Source organism: Neovison vison, chromosome 11, assembly GCF_020171115.1.
Source record: "Neovison vison isolate M4711 chromosome 11, ASM_NN_V1, whole genome shotgun sequence".
NCBI lineage: Eukaryota > Metazoa > Chordata > Mammalia > Carnivora > Mustelidae > Neogale > Neogale vison.
In genome coordinates this window covers 71236867-71255800 of record NC_058101.1, presented here as the reverse complement: position 1 = coordinate 71255800, position 18934 = coordinate 71236867, and positions in this window count along the sequence as shown.

Below are 18934 nucleotides of genomic sequence, written 5' to 3'. Positions count from 1 at the left end.
TATCTCTGGTGCACAGCCCTGTTTGGAGTCTCCAAACACAGCAGATTCCTGCCTCCAGAGGAGGAAGGTGAGTCTCCTTGGATCTGCCACTTGTGGGGTTCCTGCTCAAAGAGCAATGGTCTGATAGTGCCGTGGGTCATGGTTTAAGGTAATCCCTGCGCTGAGAGCTCACTCCTTGGCTCTGTCTCTGTAGTCAGCTTCCCCACTCTGATACCTGCGAGCTGTGCTACATTCAGACACCCCTGATCCTTCTGTGACCCTGCAGGTTCTGAGACCACACTGTCTTCATGAGGGCTCCACCCCCACTTAGCCTCTGGAGCGACATCTCTCAGTGGAGCAGACTTCTAAAAGTTTGGATTTTGTGCTCCAGAGCTCCACCACTTGCCTGAAGCTGACCCCTCCCCCCGCCCACGTTCTATCTTCCCATCGCTTTAGATTCACTTCTCCACACGTCCTACCTTTCAGAAAGTGGTTGATTTTTTGTTCCTAGAGTTGCTGCTTTTCTTCTTTGATCTCCTGTTGAGTTTGTAGGTGCTTGGAATCATTTGATAACAATCTAACTGAACTCCTGAAACCTGACGTCATTTCAGTCTTCTACTCCCCCACCATCTTGCCTCTCCCCTCTAGTTTTTGTTTTAATTTTTATTATTTCCCTCCTGCTACTTGCTTTTAGTTAGTTCTATACTTCTTCAGGTTCTCGAAGTGAAAACCTAGATTGTTAACTTGAAACTTTTCTCATCTATGCATGTAGCAATATAAATTTATTTTGCTTTGGATTCATTGGACTTCTTCACTTTGTGGAACAGTGTTTTTCATTAGGCCTGAAATTTTAACTACACTGAATTTTAACAGTTCTGAATAATTTTAACAGTTCTGAAATTTCAAATGTTGCTTTGGCTTTATTTCTTTTTTTACCTGCCAAGACTTTAATTAAGCATTTGCAGTCTTCTTTATTCTTTATGTCTCTTACCTTTTCTTCTGTACCAGCAATCTGACGTTCATCCTTCATTGTGGGTAGTTTTATTTCTTTTTCCAGTTCAGTGATTTTTTTATCTGGGTCAACTCTGCTGTTAAACCCATTTGCTAAGTTTTAAATTTTAGTTATTTTATTTCTTACAACTCAAAATTCCATTTGATCTTTTAAAAATCTGTTTTATACTTTAAACTATAGAAAAATGACTCTCTGGATAGTTTCTCCTTTTCTTCGGATGTTAATTGTTAAACAAAGTTTTAAAACTAGTAAACTTGTAAATTCCAAGATTTGAAGTCTTTGTAAAACTGTGAGAATCTATACACTAGAGTCTGTATTTCTGTAGTTCATAATTTCCACTGGCTATCACTTATGACATGTACTTCTTTATGTATCTCATTAACTTTGACTTAATCTTGGATTCGAAAAATGTATTGGGTAAATTGTCTGAGGTTTAAGAGAAATTTGGCTTTTTCCAGAAAGAATTTACATTCAATTCCGGGAGCTTGGAGGTGCTACCAACCTCCAACACCAACCCAAATTCAAGACTTGAAACTTCCTAAAAAATAAAGGAGATGGAGAAGAGTTTAACTGCAGTTTTGGGTGCAACCCTTAGCAGTCTAGAATTTTATGTCATCTCTGGGCTTTGACTTCTTTCTATCTCTAGAAGGCCAGCAAAACAAAAATTCAAAATATTTAGGATGGATAATTACTCTGAGAGTGAAAGAAGCTTTTGTCTTTACTTGTGCTTCTGGGATCCTGATTTCCCTTTGTTGCAGGCCTAGTAAATCCTTACTACTACCATGTCAGTTCTCTGATATATATATATATCAGAGAATTTATAAATTTTTAAATTTTTAATTGGGAAATTTTTAAATGGGAAAAAAATTTTAAAACAAAGTGTATACACTTTGTTTTTAAATTTAAATAATATATATTTTTAAATACATATATTTAAATATATATTCATACATTTTATAAATATATAAATATAAATTTATATAAATAATTTATATAATAAATAATACTTTATATAAATATATAAAAATATATATTTATATATTAAATATATATATTTAAATTTAAATTTTATATATATATATATATATATATATATATATACTTTGTTTTTAAATTTTTTTCCCATTTAAAAATAAGCTTTTACCAGGAGCATTGGTCTGAATAACTTAACTCAGCATTTGAGAAAACAGGGTGGGCTTTGTTAAGAGAGTAAATATCATAGAATTTACACATTGTGGGCAAAGGTACTCCCTTTTATTGTTTTTCTCTCTGGCTTCACTTCCTCTGAGGTCAGCAGGAATTGGTTTTCATCTCATCAGAAGTAGTAAATTCTGAAATCCAAGTGCTGTTTTCCTGAGACTATTGTGCATGTGGTATGGGTTAAATGAATAATTAATAGATACTGTCATCCTATCATTTTTTGTGTCCTTGAGATTCAGATTTCTCATCATAAAGGAGATGCATATATATGTAATAGGAAAGTAATTTTAAAAATCTTGTGGTACTGAACTTGAATTGGATTTGTCAATATAGAGCCACTGGTTGGTTCAGTAGGTTAAGCAGCTGCCTTTGGCTCAGGTCATGACCACAGGGTCCTGGGTTGGAGACCTTTGTTGGCTCCCTGCTCAGAGGAGAGGCTGCTTCTCTCTCTTCCCTCTGTACCCCCCGCCCCACTCCACCACTTACGCACTTTCTCTCTCTCAAATAAATAAATGAAATCTTTAAAAAAAAATTGTCATTATAAAGTCAATAGGTATTTTTTTATCTTCCTTTCCCGTTCTCCTCCTCCTCCTTACCCTTTTTCTCCTCTTCCTCCTCCTTCTTCTTTTTAATGTATATCACTGAAGAGGCATGGAAACAATAACCAAGCCTACAGCAAAAATGAAACAAACAGAAAACAAACAAAAAACCCAAGCCAGTAACAATGAGCATTGCTAGTGTCCAGATTGTTTCCTGATACCCTATTTCTTAGAAATAGGCTGATTCCATATTTGGGTAGAAAATATACATGATGATTCTGAAACATTATTTTACCAGATAATGAGGAAGCTCTTAAAGACTTGTAATTCCATGTAAAAAGGACTTGGAAACCAACTCAGGTTTTAAATTGTCAGGTAGGACAATTTAAGTTTCCCAGAGCGAAGTCTAGGTGAAAGAAGTACTCTAATTGGCGTAGTCCAGTTTAATACAATCTTGCACTGGGCCTGGCTTTCCTTGACATTCAGTATCATTTCACACTAGGACCTTGCCCTGCTAAGAAGAAGCTGAACTGAGTCAAGAGCTGAGTTTTCCAGGTTCCTTGGTTTAGTAATAGTATCCAGCCTAAACTAAATCAGTGCACAGAAGTGCTAACCTGCTCCCGGTCAGCACAAGCATTCTGGGAGAATTCTCTAGAAAATATGCCCCTCTGATAAACTGTCTCAAATATGAAAAAATTATTGTTTGATGTCCTCTTATCTCTTATTCCTTATTATTTTTTTTCTCAGTACTTTATAGCTAACATTTAAGTGCTTTTCTTGCCATATTATTTTCCCCAAATTTCTCAAATAGCCTTGTATGTAATGCCCAATTATTACTAGTACTTGTTCCTGAATGTAACATTGGTTTTTTTTTTTTTTTAATCTTTTGGGATGAAAACAGTTAAAACAGGTAGGAATGAAGTGCACAACTGGCAAGAAATTAGTTGTCCCTTCAATCATTTATTCTACAAATATATATTGACAAGCTACTCTAAACCAGGTCCTAGGCTAGACACCGGGATACGTGGGGAATAAAAACATGAGCCCGAATCCCGGGAAGCTTGCAGTCCACAGAGGAGACTCAGTCTCATTCTAACAATCACACAAGTGAATTATTAATGCTAACCGTTGTTTAGTGCTATGTTTAGCACATGGAGCAGACCTATCATTAGAGGTATGAAGGCAAAGTACAGGTGCTATGTAAGCATTTAATAGGGATGTCTAACCTAGGGGCGAGAGAAGTTTCCATCAACGAAAGCTTTTGAGTTGAGATCTCAAGGACAAGGAGGAAGTAACTAGAAGGAGGAAAGGGGCTGGAGCACATGGAATGAATGGAAGAGCGATTGATTCAAGATAATTCTAGAGATGCTGTCAGGCACTGTATCAACAGACTTAGATCATGTTCGGTATTTTGTACTGTACTTGGACTTATTAGAAATGGGAGGGTATTAAAGGATTTTCATTGGGTCACTGTGTGTGGTGGGGGGCTGCTCTTGCTGTTGGGTTTAGGTGAAGAATTCAGAGCATGATCTATCTTGTGAAATGCTACTCGGAACAATACAACTGTGGTCAATCAGTGAGTAGATGATGCTCTAAGAACTTCCCACATTAGGGGAAAACGGGTCTGGTCTAAGATAAGGCATTTTAAGTTTTGTTCTGTCTAGCCTGCTTTTCATGGAGGGATATATGGTTTCAGTATTACATAGGCCTAGGGGCTCTGTTTACTGGTAAAGTCCCCATTCTCCACTCTGTGAAACCCCTCTGCCCCCAACCATGTTGGTTTCTATTGCCTGATCCCCCTTTCCTGCTGTAAAAGTATTACTGGAGAAGATTTCTGAAGGTTTACTCTACCTCAGAGTTACCCTACAGACTCTTCAGAGTGGAATCCGCCTTCCTCGAGCCTCTAGTTCCATTTGATGGGCATCAGAGCCCCCTACTGGGAGAAACACAGCTCAGCTACATAAACACCCACATAACCGGCAGGAGTCCTGTAACATTTGGTGTATTTGTGTATATCTGTTTTACCCGTCCCATGTTAAATGTCACTACTGTGCGCCAGCTAAGAAACCTACTTATTACCTTTGCAATTAACGCTGACATATAATTGTAAATAATTAGCTTTTCATTCGGTACATTTTCCAATTACTTGGGGTTGGAGTACAATTAATTAATTAATATTAATTATTATTAATTAACAACGGATACAAATCGCAAATTTATAGTCTTAACAAAATCTGGAATCGATATGAAGAAACAATTCAGTCCAGTCTCCTGCTTCATGAAAAAGAACATCTACTGTCTTTAGGATGTGGAGTTCTTTGTTTTCTTCCTAAAATTTCTCAGGAAGGATACTCCACAGTATTATGAAAGACCAAATTTTGTGTTTTTAGTAATCCAGTGGTTTCTTATATTTGATAAGAATATCTTTTAAAACAAACTTATTTTACAATAGTTTTATTCTTGCAGAAAAGTTACAAAGATAGCATAGAGAGTTCCTGGACATCCTTCACCTAGTTTTCCCTACTGGGAACATCTGACATTATCATGGTAGCTTTGTCACAAATTAGGAATCCATACTGGTATTGTACTATGAACTGACTTTCGTCTTTATTTGGATTTCACCAGTTTTCTATGAAGGTCCTATTTCTGACCCAGGATCCCAACCTGGACACCTCATGACTTTCCATTGTCTCGTCTCCTTCAGCCCTTTTGGTCTCTGACAGTTTCTGTGGCTTCACTTTCAATGATCTTGATGGTTTTGAGGAGTACTAGTCATATATTCAGTAGAATGTTCTTCTGTGTGGATCTGTCCGATGTTTTTCTCATGGTTACAGTGGGGTTATAGGTTTTGGGGAGGGAGACTGTAGAGATAACCCATCATACCTAGGAAAACACTATCAACATGACTCATTGCTGTCGAGGTTAGCTGTGATCACCTTGCCGAGGTGATGTTTGTTGGATTTCTCCACCAGCAAAGTTACTCTTGGCTATTGCTTTTATTTTATTTTTTAAATTCAAGTTTCTTTCCTTTTATTTATTTTTATTTTTATTTTTTTAAAGTTTTTATTTATTTATTTATTTGACAGACAGAGATCACAAGACAGAGATCCCTCTCTGAGGGCAGAGAGGCAGGCAGAGAGAGAGAGAGAGAGAGAGAGAGAGGGAGGGAGGAAGAAGCAGGCTCCCCACTGAGCAGAAAGCCTGATGCAGGGCTTGATCCCAAGACCCTGAGATCATGACCCGAGCCAAAGGCAGAGGCTTTAACCCACTGAGCCCCCCAGGGGCCCCATCTTTCCTTTTATTTGATAAAGATAGAGAACTAGTCAGCTTTCCTTTCAGAAGAGGGAAGGCAGTTGGTGAAGAATCGTTTTCAGGAGCCAGAGAGATCTGGGTTCGTGAGCAGTTGTGCCACTCATCCTCTCTGTGATCGTGGGCAAGTTTCTTCCTAAGCTTTACTGTTAGAGTAGTAACAGTACTTTCCTCAACTGTTATGGCGACGGCCAAAGGGCACAGTGCACATAAAGCCCCTACTGGCCACCTGATGCACCAACAAACCCTCAGCCTCAAATGCTCGCCATGATTACTAACGTGAGTATGACAGCGGTGATCACAAGCACTGTGTATTTATTTTAAAGTCCCTGCTGAATTTAGTCTTCAGTCCCACAGCAGCCGTTCCCCAGCATGCAACGTGTGCCATTAGTATGTGGGGCTGGGCTTGGGGCCTTAGGGCTAAGAGGCTGGGCATGGTTAATTCATTCAGTCAAGGGTTTTAACAGTTTTCACTGACCTCCCCCTAGATCCTGAGGATACAGGGTTGAACCAACAGATACACTGTGGCCATAGCCCGGCCAGTCAGGTGGAGAATGTTCGGACAGAGAGACATGGGAGCTGTAGGCAGGGTTAATCAGGTGGGACCCTGCCTGTATGTGTAAGGGGAACCTTGATGACTCCTTCCCTACCGGAATGTCAGATAGTCTGAAGCAATAAAGCATTCTAGGGATGAAATTCACTCTTCTCCAAGTCCATTGTCATAGTATCAGAGTAGCCCAACCAGACTAATGACTTCACCTACACCCCAATTCCATCTTGCTTTTGGGAACTCTGTGCTTAAATGACTAGAAAGGTGTCATCAACCTTAGGATATGTTGATATCCACTGGGGGACTCATTGCCCATGGATTTTATATCCTGTACTTGCTCTTTTCCATAGGCAATCTTTCTTAGTCTGCCTCTGCACTCCCTTACTGTGACGTGGTTTCTCATATATCCTGAGATTTGTGATTGTGAATGTATGTTCTTTTGGAACTTGACTTTAAAGAATTTAAGACCTAGTTCAGAGTATTCCTCCAGTGAGAATAGGAGTTCGTGAGTTGAAGTCTACCAAACACTTGGTGTAACTAACAGTCTGGGACTACTTTACACTAAATCCGGACCTTAGGTATTCAGGTCCCACTGGTGTTTGGATTTGGGTCCAGAGCTCATGAGAAGGCTGGTTTGTGATTAGGGCATCTGAGGGTGAGAAGTGGAACCAGGGATGCCTGGGTGGCTCAGTTGGTTAAGCAGCTGCCTTCGGCTCAGGTCATGATCCCAGCGTCCTGGAATCGAGTCCCGCATCGGGCTCCTTGCTCAGCAGGGAGCCTGCTTCTCCCTCTGCCTCTGCCTGCCATTCTGTCTGCCTGTGCTCGCTCTCTCTCCCTCTCTCTCTCTGATAAATAAATAAAATATTTTTAAAAAATATATATATATATTATTTATTTATTTGTCACAGAGAGAGAGAGAGAGCAAGAGCACAAGCAGGCAGAGCGTCAGGTAGAGGCAAAGGGAGAAGCAGACTCCCAGCTGAGTAAGGAGCCCAGTGCAGGGCTCCATCCCAGGACCCTGAGATCATGACCCCAGCCGAAGGCAGCCGCTTAACCGACTAAGCCACCCAGGCAGCTCTCTTTTCTACATTTTATCTAGAACCAATGCTACCACTTATGAACATTTGTTTTTATAGTTTATTTACCAAGGTTTTCCTAGTTTATCTACCACTGTGGGTGTTGGTCTTATGCCAGAGTCTCTGATTCTGACCCTGGACTTTGTCCCTATCCCTGGAAGGAGCAGCATAAACCCTTCCTTTGGCCTGTTTTTGTACGGTCTTTGAACTAAGGACAGTTTGTACATTTTTAAAGTGTTAAAAAAAAACAATAAGAAAGGAAAGTTACAGAAATCAAATGTGGCCCACAAAGCCTGAACTATTTATTATCTGGCCCTTTACAGGGGGAAAAAAAAATCGTGGATCTGTAGACCACCAGGGATCAACATTTGTACCCAGAGCAAACTCCATTTCTGATGTTCATTTTCCCCTCTGGGTAGACCCTTTTCACAATCTCTAGTTTCCAAGAATCTCTCTTACTTTACCACCAGCTTAGCTGTTCATCTTAAAGGAAATTTTTTTAAAAATATTTTTATTCATTTATTTGACAGATAGAGATCACAAGTAGGCAGAGAGGCAGGCAGAGAGAAAGAGGAAGGGAAGCAGGCTCCCTGCTGAGCAGAGAGCCCGATGCGGGGCTCGATCTGGGGACCCTGAGATCATCACCTGAGCGGAAGGCAGAGGCTTAACCCACTGAGCCACCCAGGCGCTCCTTAAAGGAAATTTCTAATATGTGATCCTCATACATTAAAACGTTTTGTAGTTTAGGGGGTTTCTTGGACATCTATTTCCCCATAATATATGGGAAAGGACTCCTCCCTCTACACATCCGGTCAAGCAAGTCTCTGTGCTAGGGCAGGGGCTAGACCGAGGGCAGTCTGTAGTCTGTGAGGGAAAAGCACAAAATAAAAAAAAAAAAAGCTTTTGGGAAAGCACAAAATAGTCACTTTTATTTTGAAGGAGTGAGTCTAGAAGGTAATAACTCACATCGGGATCTTGAGTCAGTGAGCTGTCCAGCACAGCTAAAATCAGAGCTCGCTCACGGGGACCCACGCAGCGGGGAGTGGGTTTCACATGAACAGGTGAGCGTGGGGGGGGGGCGTGCACGTGTCCCTGCACACGCTCCCCTGGGGTTGTCTCCCTCCTATTCTGTTTCCAGATCAGAATTGCTTCTGATCAGGGAGTGTTTCCCGACTACACCATAACCTCCTTGTCCACATACTAAAGCCCAACTTTCAGTTCTTGCTTTTTTATTCCGGAGACTTTTGAGTAGGCTGGGGTTTCCTCCCCATTTGTGGAAGGAACAAGGTACAGCCCAGAGAACTCTGGCAACTCAGGAACCCCGAGTTCTCCTCACTCTGGTCCTCATTTGCATTCTCCCTTTTTGTCCACTTCCTAATTTCAAACAAAAGGAAAAAAAAAAAAAAAAGCAGGGAAGAGAAAGTGATGAGACAGATGGACCAGGTTCAATTTTCTCTGTGGTACAGGGAGAGATGTGTGTTCTCAGACATCAATCAGGCCATCCAAGAGTGATGGGTCTCATTTTCAGGTCTACCTCTGTTGTGTTCTCAGGTTATGTAATTAAATTCTCTGCTCTCACGTTTATTTAGAGATCCTGATGCCATTTTCGAAAACTCTGGTGATGTGGGTTATTTTATTTAGAGGCTTGAGACCTTTGACTCCCACTAGATCTATAACATCAGTGACAGCTGTGTTGTGTGTACAGCTCTGTAGCAACCAAAGGCAGCTGCTGGCCCACAAAAGCTGGCCCTGGCTTCTCCCCTGGCGATTCAGTGAAGGATCCTTAAGAACATTAGGGGGACCCATGCAGGGAGGGCTTAGGTTAAGGGGGCCATGACTATGATCAGACATTCTAGATGTTCCCACAGGGAGAGGATGGGAATGTCTTCCAGGACAAAAAGGTCTGAGGGGCTTGGGGAGTCTAATTTTTACCTCCCAGTGTGCTGGCTGCTTGGAGACACAGGGAGGCACCCCCCACCCCTGCACATCAATGAAGGGACATATGTTCACGGTAAGCTGAGGGCCCCCTCGACTTTGATGGTGTCACTCTGTTCCTTATTCTCCCAGCCATGAATAAAGAATCACAGAGACCTGAGGGAAACTATGCCAATGAATGTGATAGGACAGGAAGTAGACTCATTTTCTGCCCTTGGATCACTAAGGATGATGGAACAATTATTCTAAAACGTCTTATAAATAGGAAACCTCTCGGAGTGCCTGGGTGGCTCAGTTGGTTAAGCGGCTGCCTTCGGCTCAGGTCATGAACCCAGGGTCCTGGAATGAGTCCCACATTGGACTCCCTGCTCAACAGGGAGCCTGCTTCTCCGTCTCCCTCTGCCTGCTGCTCTGCCTGCTTGTGCTTTTTCTTTCTCTCTCTCTCAGTCAAATAAATAAATAAAATCTTAAAAAAAAATAAAAGGAAACCTCTCTCAGTCATCTGAATTTCATACCAGTGGATGTTATCTCTTCTATGTATAATAAGTATCTCAGCCTAGTGCAAAGTACTGCTCGACCAAGGCAAAGAGATGAGAAGAGACACCAGTGCTGGTTTAGAAGGAATTAGGAGACCCAGATAAGAACTAAACAGATTTTTTTACTTATAAAAGAAAAAAAAGATTTATTTATTTATTTGAGAGAGAGAGCATGAATGGGAGGAGCAGAGGGAGAGGGAGAGAGAATCTTTTTTTTTTCCAATCAACATACACCGTTGTACTTTTTTATAAATTAAACATCTTTTCTGAAATCACTGTCCCATCTCCTTTGTTCTTATTTTATTTGAATATTTTCCCTTCTTTAAATCTTGTTTTACTGGCTGTTTATTTTTCAAAACACAAATTATTGTTGCTGTCTAAGTCACTTCAACCTTTTTAATATTCTTTTTTTTTCATTATAAGCATTTATTAAAAAAAATACTGGTCTTTGGCACAAGTACAGCCTGGGAAAACCATACAAAATCGTAAATCTTTGTGAGATGAAGTCAGTTCAGCAGTTTTTAAAATAATGCTTACCCTATATCAGGGTCTTTGTATTTTCTCTGTGTACAGACCATGTCTCTGTGCTCAAGCAATTAGTGTTTTTCAAATTACGTTTTAGTCTTAGAACTTATTACATGAAATAACATGGTAAGGTCTCAAGTGGTGGTTTTCACTCTTGGCAAAACATGGAGTTACCTGGGGGAGCTTTTAGGGACCCCGACGAGCAGGCCTTGAGTCCAGTCATGCCTGAGCCTGTGAGGCGGGACCCAGGTGTCGCTGATCTGCAGGCTCGGGGTGGGGGTGGGGGCGCGCAAGGGGGGCGCTGTGTGCTCAGGGCCGGACACCCCTGGTCTAGGGTCTAGACCGGCAAAGCAGTTCTGGTGGAAGGGCGGGAGACGGAGGGGGTTCAGAGACCGACGGCCCCCGCCGAGGTGCCTTCCCCGACATCTCAGCGGAGTGGGAAGCTCTGCTTTAGTGGATTGACACGAACGCTTGATGCCATAAGCCGTGAGAGCGGACGGTGTGCTCTTACCGCAGAAGAAAACCCGAACGGTTTGTGGGTCAGACAGCGCCAGCGAACTAGCGCAGTAGTTAGAAGCAGGAGGGGCAGGTCGTGGCCAGGTCGGGGGACCCGGGAGAACTGCCGAGCTCTGCTTGGTCCACGGGGGCACGTCCCCGGCTCGGCTCCCTCTGTCCGTGGTCGCGGTTTCCCGTTTTTCAGGAGAAGCCCCACGTGTGCATTTTTTGGAAGCCTTTATTATTGCATTTTAGTCATTATGTTAATTGACCCAAAACATCGACAGGGAAAGCGCCCAGACTTTAATGTGCTTTGTGAGCGGCCGCAGGCAGCCAGCGCCCAGGGCACCGCCGGCTCCGCGCGTTCCTTCCGACCCGCCGGGGCTGCCGTCTTCCCTGTCCCGCGCCGCGGTCCGCCTCTGACGCCGCGGGCGGCTGGGCTGTTCTCGAGCTGCTCGGAGTTCGCGGTGCGACCCTTGTTTCTGGCTTCCTCCGTTTGGTGTGTGGTTGCGGGATCGCCGCCGTCGTCACTGGGCAGGAACCAGTCCGGTTACGGGTCGCCTGTGGTTCCATCACGTAACAGCTGTCACTTTGTCCCTTCTCCTGCGGCCACGCGGCTTGTTTCCGGTCGCGGCTGTCGCACGCACGTGCTGCTGTGAGCTTCTGCGAGTCTGGAGCACGACAGACGCGGGCGGAAGGTTCTCCGGCGACCGAGCAGCTTCTCCTCCCGCCGGGAGCGCCGCCTTCGCTCTGCCCGAGGAGTGTTGTAGCCTTTCTGGTGTGCGCAGTGGTACCTTGAGTTTTAACTCGCAGTTCTGTGCTAATAGAGACCTTATGTTTCTTAGCTGTTCGTTCTCTTCTGTGAGGCTGTCATTTAAGTCTTTTCGACTTTCCTACTGGGTTGAGTATCTTACTTTGAATTCATAGACTTTCCTGTTGGTAACAGTGATAAGCTTGCGCAGAATCGAGCACATAGTGCCTGGATCCTGCATGTCCTGCACGCGCCTTATTCTCCCCCTCGAGCTGTCACCTGCTATTAGCATCTGGTGTCAGTGTGATACACGTGTAACAACTCGTGAACCAATTCTAACACATCACTAGCTACTAAAGTCAGTAGTTTACACGAGGGTTCATGGTCGCCACAGTTCTGCTTGCTCAAATGTTGCACGGTTGGATCATACGGTACGCGGCCTTTGCAGAACTGCCTTCTCTCGCTAAGCAGTGTGCTTTTAAGGATTCCTCACATCTCTTCATGGCTTGCTATGGTTCTTTTACTGCTGAATAATGCTCCATTGTCTGGATGTAAACAAAATGTTTGTTTACATTTTGAAGGCTGTCTTGGTTGCTTCCAGTTTGGGGCAGTTATAACCTGTTGTACACATTTGTGTGCAGGTTTTTAGCTCCTTTGGGTCAATGTAGAGGACCATTGTGCTGGGTGGTCCAGTGAGACTGTGTCTGGCTTTGCAGGAAGTCACCAGACTCCTCCAAAGTGGCAGAGCCACTTTGTATTCTGCATTTTGCATTCATTTTGCGTTTTGCGAATGCATTGCATTTGCACCAGTAATGAATGAGAGTTCCTGTTGCTCCACATCTGCTTCTGCTTTTGGTATTATTTTTACTTTTTTTGTTTTTAATTTAAAAATTTTTTTTTTAATTTTTTATTTTTTATTAACATATATTTTTATCCCCAGGGGTACAGGTCTGTGAGCCGCCAGGTTTACACACTTCACAGCACTCACCAAAGCACATACCCTCCCCAATGTCCATAACCCCACCCCCCTTCTCCCAACCCCCCTCCCCCCAGCAACCCTCAGTTTGTTTTGTAAGATTAAGAGTCAGTTATGGTTTGTCTCCCTCCCAATCCCATCTTGTTTCATGGATTCTTCTCCTACCCACTTAAGCCCCCATGTTGCATCTCCACTTCCTCATATCAGGGAGATCATACGATAGTTGTCTTTCTCCGCTTGACTTATTTCGCTAAGCATGATACGCTCTAGTTCCATCCATGTTGTCGCAAATGGCAAGATTTCATTTCTTTTGATGGCTGCATAGTATTCCATTGTGTATATATGCCACATCTTCTTGATCCATTCATCTGTTGATGGACATCTAGGTTCTTTCCATAGTTTGGCTATTGTGGACATTGCTGCTATAAACGTTCGGGTGCACATGCCCCTTTGGATCACTACGTTTGTATCTTTAGGGTAAATACCCAGTAGTGCAATTGCTGGGTCATAGGGCAGTTCTATTTTCAACATTTTGAGGAACCTCCATGCTGTTTTCCAGAGTGGTTGCACCAGCTTGCATTCCCACAAACAGTGTAGGAGGGTTCCCCCTTGGGAGAGAGAATCTTAAGCACTGAGCACAGAGCCCGACCTGGGGCTCGATCTCATGACCCTGAAATCACGACCTGAACCAAAACCAAGAGTTGGAGGCCACTCAGGTGCTCCCATATTTTGTACTTTTATTTTATTTGTGTGTGTGTGTGTGTGAGAGAGAGAGAGAGAGAGAGAGAGAGTATAAGCAGGGTGAGTGGCACAAAAGTGGTCTTGTGCAGTTTTGAAAACTTTGAAAAAGAGGATTGTCATCCATCAGCTTAGGAAAAGCTGAGTTACATGCAATTCAATGGGTAACTCAATAAAAGACTTCCTGAAAGTTTTTAATAGCTTCTAATGTGTTATGTGAAGCCTTATTCCAACAGAGCTGACCTTGGGGCTCTGTGTTGTAATGTCTAACAGATCCCACAGAATGTGTTCCACAGAATCCATTTTCCAGTTTGGGAAACCCTGATCTAGCAAGCGGAGGGTGGAAGTTGGAGAGATGCTTTCTAGATCCTGGGTCATAGCCCGTAGTCCCCCCTCCACTGAGCCACACGCACAGATGTCGGCTTCATTGCTGACAATAGGTGTCTGGGAAGGTTAAAATTGCAATAATGAAAGCATAAACAAAGTTTAAAGTGACTTTTAATGTGGCACGATTATTACTGTCACTAACAATCCTCTTCGACTGTCTTCCTACCTACAAATTAGGCCAGGACCAGTCCCAGCAAACGGACAGTTTCCTGGCTATCGACACAGCAGTTGGCCACTTCGGCAGGAAAGAGCTCCAGGAGGCCACAGTGCTCAACACAGGTGGACTTCCGCCAGCAGTTTCTGGCAGGGTCATTGGACCACCGTGTGTATGATCTGCAGACTGGCCAGGAAGACTTCATGGGGAAGCAAAGGGAAATTCTATTTACGACATCGTTCATTTTATAATGAAAGCACACGCATTTTATGTTTTGGAAGAAGAAAATGAATCCATTGGGGTTTTTTTCCCTCTTTTTTTCCCCCCCTGCTAGCTGGGAAATACTAGACCTGCTAGAATCTGCAGCTCCTGGAGGGCTGCCTGGCTGGGTGGATGGCTTCAGTTTTTGGCTGAAGGGCACAGGCATGTCTAACCCTGTCTGCTCCTCTTGGGGCCGGGTCAGCAATCTTGGGTGGGCCACACAGAGGTTCGAAGGCACACCAAGGGGACTGGCGGTTTTGGTCAGGTGTTAACAGCAAATAGAGGTGCCTCTCCTTTTTTAACCTTCCTTTCTTACCTCCCCAGGCTGGCGACTCCCATGTTTTTTATTTCCTTAGCATTCCCTTGCTAATTCTAAGGAATTGCTGTTAAAAGTCCTTTAGAAAAGTTTAAGTAAGTATAGAAAAAAGACCTTGCGACCCCAGCCCATCTGGTATTCCCCGCTTGAGGTAACCTGCTCAAGATCATGGGCAATCACGCTCAGTTCCCATGGAACAGTCCCTTGGGCTAATTCAGATGCCATTCTTCTTCAAAATTGCCCCAAATCTTTTTTTTTTTTAATAAAGATTTTATTTATTTATTGGAGAGACAAAGAGAGAGTCACACAAGCAGGATGAGGGGCAGGACCAGGAGAAGCAGACGCCCCGCTGAGCAGGGATCCCGATGTGGGACTCGATCCCAGGACTTGATCCCTGGACTGTGGGATCATGACCTGAGCTGAAGGCAGAAGATCAACCGACTGAACTACTTGGGCACCCCTGCTCAAAATCTTCTAGTCACTTCACTTAGAGGAACAGAGCCAAAAGGAGGTTGGGTGCCTGGTCCCGGAGAGAAATAAGACAGTTACTGAAATCTCTCATTTTAATGTTTTTAAAACACAATCATGACTCAATGGTCAATACCAATGTATTAAAACTCATAGTGCCGCCTCTGGAACTCAAGACGCGCCAACGTGGTTAGGAAATATGGATGACATGAACACAGGCATCTGGTTCCATTTTATTAGAAAACAAAACCGAACAAAATTTTGCAATGAAATTTCCTGGAATTCACAATCCTTTTCAAATCTTTATAGTTGCATTTTTTTTTTTACCAGTACATAAGAACACGATTGCACTTATTTACATGATAATCTTCTAAATAACAAAAATAGCCATGTTGTATGGTTGAGTGTTTCCAACTATTGTCCTTAATATTTCATTACTAGCCCAGTATGAGACAGACTGTTTATGCTCTCCAAACACACAGGTAATAGAATAAAGCAAAATAAAAGTCCATGTCTCCCAACAGAAGACAAATAAATCCCTTTAAAGACAGTTTTTAAAACTTCTGTGTATTTCAAGAGAGATATAAAGTGCTCTGGAAGGAGTAAGGTGGGTACCTGAGGTGGGGAAAAAGGAAAGAGAGATTTATACCACCCTCCTACCTCCCCACCCCCAAACCAACACCGCCTTCACCAATCATTTAAATAGACCTGTGGCTTTGTACAGAAGACGATGTTTTGGTAAACAGACTACGTAATCCACTGCTTAAGTTCTCGGCAATGAAGAGCTAACCAAGGTCCAAATTAAAAGCTACCCATGCAAATGCTATCAGTGATCACTTCTGTGATTTTTGAGTCGTGGCAAATAAAACCAGGAAGCTGTCCCTGGATCTGAACGTGGAGGATGGGTAAATGGCAGGACCGTACCACCACGTGTACGATCTGCGGACTGGCCAAAATAAAATTCCACCTGACATGACTTGTTTTACGATAAAAGCACACAAGTTCATGTATAGGGAGGAAAAACAAATCCACTGGATTCTTTTCTTGCCAGCAGGGAAATACTAGAGATGGATTTATGGTGCCATTTCTGAATATTTTATAATGGTAAATTCTTTGTTCCACATTTCCCCCCGGCCCCGCCCCGTGAAAACAATGCCTTATATACAAAAGGATTAAAAGAAGTCTTTTTTTTTTTTTTTTTTCTTTTCACATTATTGAAATGGCAGTTGCTGGTCATGGTCTGCAGTCTACAAAATTGGGTGTCACATACACACTGCTTGGGAGGCTCCCCTGGAAACTAGAATCGTCATCCTCCCAGCTCGCGAATATTTTAAAGAACAAGTTCCATTATTTTTGAGGACATGAATGGAATGTAACTTTTCACAAGTACAAAATTACTTCAAGTTTTCTAAATATAAGGGCCATCCCACTATAAAAATAACAGCCCCTCCAACCCTCCCCCACCCCCTCCATCTCTTTCTAATTATAAAATGGTACAGCCATTTCAGATTACTAAGGTGAAAGCGGGAAGTAAATATATTATTATGTACATGTACAAAACACGTCAGTATTTCACACCATTTACATTCATATGAAAGAAGTCTGTTTATTGATCTTCCTTTGTGACTTGACAAAAAGAGAGTGGAGATAAGTTACAAAACACTCAGGCCCTTGCCTTCCAACTCTGCACAAACATTGCAGCCAGAGGCATCTCCTTTGCCAACAGAGCTAACGATATGCTTTGACATTTGGCAGAAGAAAGGGCTGCGGACAGTAAGATCTTCTGTGGGGCTCTCCTTCAACTTTTCCGAGCTTGTGACATTCCTTCCTCTTTTGATAGACGGAAACTGTGTGAGGAAAGGTAAGTAACTAGTCCTTGAGGAAATGGTGACCCTAGTCAAATTAACTGGCTGACAGAACGACGATTCCTCCAGCAGAGGGCGCCCCGCCCCCTTTCTAGAACAGCCTACTGACCAGGAGGGACCACAGATGCCAACAGAGAGCTCATATGCTGGCAATCTTCCTCCAACTGCTCTGCTGTCTCTTCGCACAGGCAATAGTTTGGTATTTTCTTCAAAAGCGCGGGATACACTCTAATTAAGAAGCTCTCTTACATGAAAATTCTTTGGCTATTGAAAATCTTCACATTCTCAAAGAGAACAATAATTCCGAGTACAATAAAGCGCTAGTTTTGTCTAAAACTTTTTGAGGGGAAAAGGGAGACGAAACACCAGACTTGAAAGATGGTGTGGTACTAAGGCCACGATACGTTTTTGTTTTTTGTTTTTTTTTTTTTAGATTTCTGGATTTAGTAAGGGCCATCTCTAGCCTGCAAGAGAAAACCCCCTAAGGTTTCACAGTTTCGTCTGACTAGGCAACCCACCTTCACTTTTATTTACGAGACAGTTAGGAGAAAATTAAATGAGGCAATGGAAGAACATGTGTCCATTTGGATGGTGATTGGTCTTTGGTTTACATAGCACACATGGTCCTCACATTTTCCTGCTTCTCTAAGCCTTTCAATTCAGTAAGGATGACAAGACCACAGACGTTCTGCCAGCGGCGGTTCTGGATACCATGGGTGGAGCTAGCTACCTTCTCCCCAGAAGTTCTCCCTTGCTCTGTACAGACCCGGGACCCCTTAAGAGACTGGTTCTTGCCTCATCATTATCATCAACAAACATTTCTCAGGGAGCGGATAGCTCTGTAGTAAGTACAAACATCAATGAAGAGGACCACAGGGATGAAAAGGTCTTTGATCACTGAGATTCCTGAAAAAGCCACTTGATTGAGGCAGACATAGTTCACAGGGTGATAAAGAGAGATGCGAGTGACCTCATCGGGTTCTTTGCACAAAAAGCATGTTTTGTCCTTAAATGTTTGATAAATAAGGATCTACGTATAGGACCCGGAATCACCTCTTTTGTTTTGGGATAATTTCGTGTCATCATAAGGGTCAAAGTGGAAGCGTGGCGACCAATCTATGGATTATTATTATTATTTTTTTTTTTTACAAATTGCTGCTCCTATTACCAAGGGCCTGGAGCTGTGAGATGGGGAGACAAGAAGGCAAAGAGAAGAGGTACGTGATGCTGAGAAACTCATTTTGCTTCTCAAAATTATTTATCTTTTAGACAACCCAACCTTCTTTGCAACCATGAGTGTTTAACTCATGAGTGTTAAACTCCTTGAAACACACACATACACACACACATACCCAAAAATATGGGGTCAGCTCTAAACCTAGGGGATGAGCATTTATTTGGAAAGAGTGCCCATGTTCATGTCCAGCCATCCCTTCTCACTTCCTGCAGGCTGGTATTCCCACCTCCTGCCGTCGTCAGTTACAGGTCTGTGACACTCAGCACTGTGCAAGGAACCTTCCTCCCTCACCTTAGAAGAATGGTTTCTTTGTGTCTCTTTTTCAGTCTTAAGGAAGAAATGGCCCTCGGATTCCTTAACAAAGAGAAAGTTCTTGTGCTAAGAAGCAGAGTTAAGAAGCATGAGTGGACATAGGATATGGTCTGGCCACTTTACCTTTTTCTAAGAAGTCTTAACCTCAGGGGCCTCTGGTGGACTAGGAAGGTCACAAATGCTCAAGATAGAACATAACAGATCTCAATAGCATTCTGGAGTTGTGACTTGGCCATTATCTGCCTAGGAGACTTTATTGGCAAGGGAGCCTGAAAAAAAAAAAAGGCAATAGCTATAGCGGTCTGTGATTAAA